The sequence below is a fragment of the Cricetulus griseus genome, chromosome 2 (assembly GCF_003668045.3).
Source record: "Cricetulus griseus strain 17A/GY chromosome 2, alternate assembly CriGri-PICRH-1.0, whole genome shotgun sequence".
In the NCBI taxonomy this organism is placed as follows: Eukaryota; Metazoa; Chordata; class Mammalia; order Rodentia; family Cricetidae; genus Cricetulus; species Cricetulus griseus.
In genome coordinates this window covers 204,998,612-205,007,239 of record NC_048595.1, presented here as the reverse complement: position 1 = coordinate 205,007,239, position 8,628 = coordinate 204,998,612, and positions in this window count along the sequence as shown.

The following is an 8,628-nucleotide window of genomic DNA, read 5'->3' as shown; positions in this document are numbered from 1 at the left end:
TCAGTGGGTAGAGTGCTTGCAATGCAAGTGTGAGGACTAGAATTTGGATTAGTGGAAACTGCATAAATGCCACTGGGTGTAGTAGTTCCAGCATTCTGGAGGTGGAAATACGGGATGCCCTGAGCAAGCTGGGTGATCTCTGCTGTGTTCATCCAGAGACCCTGCCTCAATACATCAGGTAGAAAGTTATCAAACAAGATTCTTGACATCACCTTATGGCCTCCACATCTACATACATGTTCACGAACCCTCATACATTCAGACTATTCCCCTCCACACACAAGAAAAGCAAGTTAAAAAGTGAAAGTATCAGCTGCTTTTAGCCTCTATGACAGTATGCTACTTTTCAGCTATCTTTATTCTCATAATCTGGTGGTTAGATTATAGATGTTAATCTCTGGACAGAAACTGCAATTTATGTATAGAAAAATAAACCCATTTTTGCTCATTTATGGAGCAAATGCCATAACAGGGTTTATCTGAGAGCAATTTTCCAAGTTGGTGTTTTAACTATTTGTTGTACCAGACTATCCCCCAACCCACACTCTTGCCATCTCCAGTTCAGTTGGGCCTGCTCACAAAGACCATCATAGTTGGGCTTGGAGACTGTTGATGTTTTATCATAGAAGGAGAGACAAGAAGGGTCTAAGACCCTCCCCTAAAAGTATCCAGCCATATAGCCACCCCCAACCACTGTATGCAATTTCCCCATGATTGGACATGGACTTGGAGTCTCAGGGAGGGTTTGAAGTGTATAGGTGGGGAAGGGCCGGGATACAGCATCACCTATGCAGATCTTCCAGTGAGGCTGCTTTAAGGTCACCTATGCTTCTTCCCATAGCCTCCCACCCATTGCACTGTCAGTAAGCTGAACTGTCTCATTGGTTCCCCAGAGGGAACTTTGGTGGAATCATACCTGGGTACATCATTGGGACCATAGGAGGACAGCATAGACATTGTTTACATCTCCATTAGGAAAGGAATTTTAGTAACACTTGTATGGACAAAATGGGGTGAGTTTGGGAACAGCAATGGTGGTGTCCCTTTTTTGGAGACAAACAACTGAAGTGAAAGGTGTGTGTGTGTGTGTGTGTGTGTGTGTGTGTGTGTGTGTGTGTGTGTGTGTGTGTGTATTGAGGGGGATGCTTGCTGAGTAGGGTTTGTGAGAGTAGAGGCAGGGGCATGGACAGTGCTGAGAGTAGTAAGACATGTAACTAAGGTGAGGCCACCTGGGTGGGAATTGTCTGTAGGGGAAATCCCAAGATGGCAGTCTTCTTCTAGGTGGTATCGAGTGACATGCCTGCCTTGTGGATGGGGCCTCCCTGGGAATATGGAGATGCTCTGAGCCAAGCTAGAGGTCTAGAGCAGACATTATGAGCCCTGGGCATGGTGCACCATGGGCAGAGGTATAGCAAGCAGCTGCAGAGGCAGGCTGGCCTCCGCTACAAGTAGTGAGAGATCTGTCTGAGGCTGAGTTGATAGCTCAGAGGGATGGCAGGTGTAAGGGTGGACTGCAACAAAAAATAGATATGAAGTTGGAAACTTCTGTATTGACCTCCAACTTAGCAGACAAACTTGATAAAAGAGAAGGAGAAATTGAGGTGTTGGCCTGTCATTGCTTTTTAATAACTGGGGCCAAAAGAAAAAAGGGTCTAGATTGTATTCCTAGAAAATTATATTACTAAAGGGCTTAGCAACAAAGAGCCCTTCTTGAGATCCCCAAAGCTGGGATCCATAAGAGGAATACCAAAGAGGAAGGGAGTGAAATAGGGGCAGAGAAGATATGTCTTGAGTCTGACCTTTGATAGTCTGACCTTTGATACCAAGAAAGGGAAAATCCACGATTCGGTGTGCAGACAGGGATCTTAACAATGGTCTTGGGGGAGAGGCCATGACAATCAGAGAATTCTCAGTCCTGGGATTGCTGGAATTAGGGAAAAGATTTAAGCAAGCAGTAAAAGAATCTCTCACAGCCTGGCTTGTGAAGTTATGGGATGCAGGGACAGGTGGGGTCACTTTGAGTGCTGTAGAAGCAGAGAAACGGAGGAATGTATCCACAGGTCCACCCTTGAGTCACAAGCTGCATAGCCTGAGGCAGTCCATGGGGACCCAATCCCTGATGGACTGGCTCAGCCAGTGGAGACACTTGAGTCATCACCAGTGGAGGGCCCTGACGATATAGGAAGGACAGGCACATTGAGGGAAGTAGCTATGTGGGAAGCAGTTGTGATGCCCAATTCCCAGGGCCTGATAGGTCAGTGTTCACCATAGACTTAGAAAGAACTGTATTCAGCAAGAACCTGGAGACTGGCATGGAGTTCTAGCAGCGTTGCTGAGACTTTGGTGGGGTGGGATCTGTATGAAGTAGGAAAGACTTTGGTGAGGGGTTCTAAGTGACTTCAGCATGGACGGAGTGTCTGTAAACTGTGAGAGCAACTTCTAGAAAAGAGAGAATGAAGGAGCAAGCATGGGGAATTAGTTCACAATGTGTACAGGGGCCAGGTGCAGTTGTGCAGGTTTTGGTAACTTTATGGTTGGATAAGGCACAGATGTGACCCACCAAGGTGACCGGGAAAAGCCTGCGATAGCCTGGGCCGGTAAATGTCAAGGGTAAACAAGGGCACTGTTTGAGGGGGAGACGCAGGTGTGCCAGAAGGCATAAGGTTGCTGGTTGTGAATGGACAGTGCCAGGGCTGGGTTACTTCTCTAGAGATTGTTGCTAATGAGGCCTTGGATACCCCTAAAGACAGAGGCCCTCGACACTGCTGTTGATTACATTCCCAAACTAGATGGTCAGACCCTTTAGCTGAAGACATCAAATGCTTCCCTTGCAGGACTTGGAGAAAGAAAGCTAGGACTGAGCTGGACGTGTCCCCTTCCTTCCATCCAGCTTCTGTAGTGTCAGAAGTGTCTCCTCCCTCCCATCCAGCTCCTGTTGTGCCAGAAGTTGCTACCAAAATTGCTGAGGAGGATTACTACCCAAAGTCCTAACTCTGCTGTGGATCCTGCTTGCTTCACAGTGGAAGTGCCAGGCAAGCTGTGCCAGCTAATGCAATAGTGCTACAAATGGTTATGGACAGAACCAACTTTCTGATTGGACTTAAGGCCCTCTTCACAGGGGGAAACTTGCATGCAGTACTGGGAACTTAGATAAAAATCCCATGAGAAGGGAGCTCAGGCTCCCGTGGAGAAACAACTGCATGGCCTTGCGCTGGCTAAGCTGCTGCCCCGTGTTTGTGCTTACTGTCAGAGTTCATTGCTACTGTCCATGTCCATTTGGTTATTTTTCCATTTCTGTTGTTTGTCTTTTTTTTCCTCACTTCTGTTTTGTAGTAAGAGGAATATCCCTCATAATGGCCAATAGCCATGTTCTGGAGACTGACAGGAAGACTTGAGGGTTTGGTACCTTGCTGGAACTGAGAACAATTATACATGCATGTCACTTCCTACAGGGCTCAGGGACCTTTGCTGAAGAGGAAGCCAGAAATAACATAAGAGCTGGAGGAAGGGGTGGCATGCTGTACAGGCTGTCCACAAGCCAGACTGCTCTCATTTTGGAGTGTGGCTGGGCCTGGTTGCAAATGATCATCAGAGCTAGATTTGATGTTCCCTCATAGAAGGATGGGATGCAGATTATCCAGATCCATCATCTGAGTACCCACCCATGCCTCCCAGCAAGTTGTATGTGATTCTTCCCTGACTGCCCATGGTCCTAGGGGTATCATGGAAGACCTGGAGTATACAGGTGGGGAAGGATTGGGGCTTCATCTGCACAGCCATGGGAGTCATGGTTCATGCTGGCTGAGTGCAGACCTTCCAGTGTGAATGCTTTAAGGCCACCTGTGCTCCTGATCATAACCCCTACCCCACCTCCTTGTGAATAAGCCAAATCAACTCACTGGTCCCCCAGGGTGCACTTTTGTGGAATCATGCCTCAGTTAATTGTTTGGACCTTGGAGGAGAGATAGATACTTTTTATGTCTCCTCCAGGAAAGGAATTTTAGCAACACACTAAAAGAATTTTTTCCAGCTACTTTGTAAGCTGAAAGAAGCAAAGTTATGTGTGAAAAATAAAACCTTTCCTTCTTGAAACTTAGTCACTTGAAAAAATAATGCACACGATTTACCTCTTTTCCCTCCCTCCCTCCCTCCCTCCCCCCTCCCTCCCTCCTCCCTCCCTCCCCCCCTCCCTTTCCCTCCCTTCGTCCCTCCATCCCTTTCTCCCTCTTTCCCTCCTTCCTTCCTGTCTGTGTTTAGTTAGAATGATGGTTTATGCTGTTAAGTGCTTTCTTTGCAAGTGTGAAGACTTGAGTTTACTCTTTAGAACCTATGTCAAAAGTCTGAGCATGGTGGTATGCACCTGTAATCCAATGCTGGGGAGGTGGAGGTAGGTGGTCCCTAGGGTTCACTGTGAAGCTAGCCTAGTCTAATGGGTAAGTCCCAGGGCAAGGAGAGATCCCAGATTCCATCTCAAATAATAAGATGGATGGCTCCAGAGGAATGGTGCTTGAGGTTGGCTTCTGGCCTCTGCACAAATAAGGTACCATTGTGTCTGTGCACCTGTTCACACATGTGCACCACCTACTCCAAAACATGCTTACACATGCACATAAATGAGTAAGTTGCTTTCTGTGGTGCTGTCATTGAACCCAATACCTCACCTGTTACTAGGCATGCATTACCACCAACTGACTATAAACTTCTGCATGCGTTTTAAAGTTTGTGCTTGAGTGACATCAGACAGCTGCACTGGCAACTAGCCACTGTCTTTCCCTGTTTTGAGGGATGGCGATTTGCAGCCTGGAAGACCATTCATTGAAAGGCTGTGAATTTTGGGCTGGGTGTTGGCATACACCTTTAATCACAGCACTAAGGAGGCAGAGGCAGAGGCAGAGGCAGAGGCAGAGGCAGAGGCAGAGACAGAGGCAGAGGCAGAGGCAGAGGCAGAGGCAGCAGAGGCAGAGGCAGAGGCAGAGGCGAGGCAGAGGCAGAGGCAGAGGCAGAGGCAGAGGCAGAGGCAGGTGAATCTGTGAATTTGAGGCCAGCCTGGACTACACAGTGAGTTCCAGGTCAGCCAGGGCTAATTAGAAAGGTCTTGTGTCAAAGAAAAAGTTCAGGTCCAAGTTGTCAGTACCTATCCTGAGTTTGGGTCAGTGTCCATAATCAGCAAGGCTGCTCTGGACAGAAAAACAAATGCACTGGAGAAGCTTCCACACTTTGCAAGTCCTTTTTCTTCAAAGTCCTCAGCCACCATGGCTCGTAGCCCAGATACAGAACCGTAGGAAGATTTGTCAGCATTAGAGGTCAGAAAGACCTGGACGCACAGCCCAGGGTGCACTGCACAGCAGTGAGGGGCAGGGAGAAGGGCAGGCTCAGGCAAAAAACCCCAGATCTTTGCCTTCTGAGCCTAGTTTGATAAAACAAACAAACAAACAAACAAAGCACACGATTCAGGCCAGGTGTGGTGGTACATGCCTTTAATTCTGGCACTTGGGAGGTCAGACAGGTCTATATGAGTTTGAGGCCAGCCTGGTCTATATGGTGAGTTCCAAGCCATCTAGGGCTACATAGTGAGACCCTGCTTCAAAGCAAAACAAAACAAATCCCCGTGTATTCGTGGTCAAAGAGAGAGGGTGTCATGGATCCACCTGTCTCTGCCTCCCCAGAAGTAGGATTCTCCTTGTCTGTCTCAGTGAAGTTATGGCAAGAGAGGAATGGAAACCATTCTACAATTCTAGGGAGAATGATCCCAACTGGAAAGCAGCATATCACTAATACTCCATGTTAATTATTAGCTATTAACATCAATGCTTAGTCTTTCAAGACTACCTTTGATCTCTAAGGTTTATCTCTGTGTGTGCACATATGTATGCATGTTTAGATACGTGCAAGGGCACTTGCATTGGCAGGTGCACATGCATGTATCTGTGTGTTTATGTCTATGTTCATGCATATGTGGAGGCCAGAGGACAATATTGTGTGTCATTCTTCAGGCACCAGCTACTTTTTTTGAAATTATAATTGCATTATTTTCCCCTTTTCCTATCCTCCCTTTAACACCTCCCACCCATGTGTCTCCTTGCTTGCTCTCAAATTCATGGCCTCTTTTCTTTAACTATTGTTTTATATGTTTGTTTCCTAAATGCATAAATGCCACTTGCTCATTCCTTATAATGGTACTTGCGTGTTTATGATCCCTGGGCTGAGAGTTTAGTACTGGATAACCAACTGGTGGGGCTCTTCGCCAGGGGAGACCGTTTCTCCTGCTCTCAGCATCCCCAGTGGCCCATAGTTCTTTGTGTAGGGCTGAAGTCCTGTGAGCTTTCTCCCTAGCATGTCCATTGGTGTCATCATCGTTTAGGTCTTGTTTAGGGAGCTATGCTGATGAGAACTCATGGGTGTAGCTTCTCTGATATTTCTAGGAGACAAAATCTCACAGCAAACTTCCTGTTCCTCGGTCTCTTAATTTCTGCCCTCTCCCTCTTCTGCGATGATCTCTGAACCTTAGGTACAGGAATTGTGTTGTGTATGGTGATATATTGTTTGTGAATTTTTAGAACCACTGGAGATCAAAATAGCAAAGCAGCCATACTAGTTAGCTATAGAAGCTGGGTGGTGGTGGTACACACCTTTAATACCAGGATTCGTATTAAGAGGTAGTCGAATCTCTGTTAGTTCAAGGCCACACTGAGCTACACACAATTGACCCAGTCCTAAAAGAAACAGCCCACACAAAGGTGATCTCAGCACCTGGGATCACATGCTTTTAATCCCAGCACTAGGGAGGTGGAGACAGGAGTGACATGACTGGGCGGAGAAATGAATATAAGGAGGAGGAGAGAGAAACTGAGAGCCTTTTGCCTCTGAGGATTCATGGAGACAAGATTGTCATTTCAGCTGGGTAGAGGTGAGATCTACTGGCTTGGCTGTTTTGCATCTCTGATCTTCAGCTTGAAGCCTGAGTCCCCATATCAGTCTCTGTGTCATTTATTTATTGTGTTACAGTTGTGGATATGTCCACCAGGACGAGGCACTACATGGTGATTTGTTTCCTGCATTTTGAAAGGTTAAGGTTTTCTGTAGTGGTCCTTGTCTGTTGCAAAGAGAAGTTTTCTTGATGAAGGGTGAAGGGTATACTTACCTGTGGGTATAATTATGGACAAATGTTTAGACAGTAGTTAGGAATTAAGCTGACTTAATAAAGTGGTGGTTGTGGTGTTCCTTCAGGATCTATGACCTCACTAGTCTCAGGTAGATAGCTAGATTTCCACCACTAGGCATACTTTCCAAGTTTTTGAGCAAACCCGAAGACCAATTAGAAAGCTGCTGATTACCACCAAGTTATGAGTGACACTGTTGTTCCTTTATAGATTTTGTGCTATGCTGGTCATTGTTTTAGTTACTAGGCATAATGGCTGGGTAGGACTATTGGTCACTTCCTGTCTTGGTTAGAGTTACTATTACTGTGATGAAACACCATGACCAAAGCCACTTGGTAAGGAAAAGGTTAATTTATGTTTCCACATCATAGTTCATCACCAAAGGAAACCAGGATAAGAACTGAAGCAGGTCAGGAACCTGGGGGCAGGAGCTGATGCAGAGGCCATCCAGCAATGCTGTTTACTGGCTTTCTCTTTATGGTTTGCTCAGCTGCTTTCTTGGAAACTTGCATGGCACCTTTTTTCCCCTTTTTCTGAAATAGACCCTCTCCACTGGCCTGCAACTTGCTGATTCAGCAAGGCTGGCAGCCAGCAAACCCTAGGAAGCTACATATCTGTATCTCCCTGATGCTGTGATTAAAAGCATGTGTTATCATGCCTGGATTTTTTTCCAGTGTGGATTCTGGAATTGAACTCTTGTCCTTGCAAAGGCAAGCACTTAACCAGCTGAGCTTTCTTCTTACCACAAAATCCAAGATTCATAATGGCATCTAACTCTCTGCTGGAGTTAGACAGAAGGCTCATGGGGGCATTGATGCTCACCAGAGCCTCTGTGGCCCACTCTAGCCTCAGTCCATAACTGGATAACTCACCAGGGTCCCTTTCTGATCTCTCTTCTACTGTCTGTCTCTCTCTCTTCACTTTCTTTTCTGCCTATCCTGCTTTTCACTTTTCACATCAAAGAGGAAGGGGAAGTAAAAGTACTAACCACAGAGAATTTGCTCCTTACAGTTCTGAAGTCTGGGAAGCTGAGGGCTGGGGTGAGGGCTGCTGACAGGGCAGGACAGAACCCAAGGCAGCTCAGGGCAGCACATGGAGATGGGCTCATGGGTTTGGCCAACCTGGATTTTATTTTTTTATTGTATGTGTGTGAGTATTTTCACTATATGTTCATTTACACACTTTGTGTGTGCCTGGTGCCTGCAAAGGGCAGATGATGATGTTGGATCCCCTGGGTCTGGAGTTATAGATAGTAGTGAGCTACCATATGGGTGCTGGGAATTGAACCCAGGTCCTTTGGAAGAGTGCCCAGTGCTCTTTGCTGCTGAGCCATCTCTCCAACTTCCTTTTATTTTTATTTGAGGCAGGTTTTCATGTAGCCCAGGTAGGCCTCAAATTCATTACATAGCTGAAGAAGACCTTGAACTTAAGATCCTCTTGCCTCTGCCTCAGGAGCACTGAATTGCAG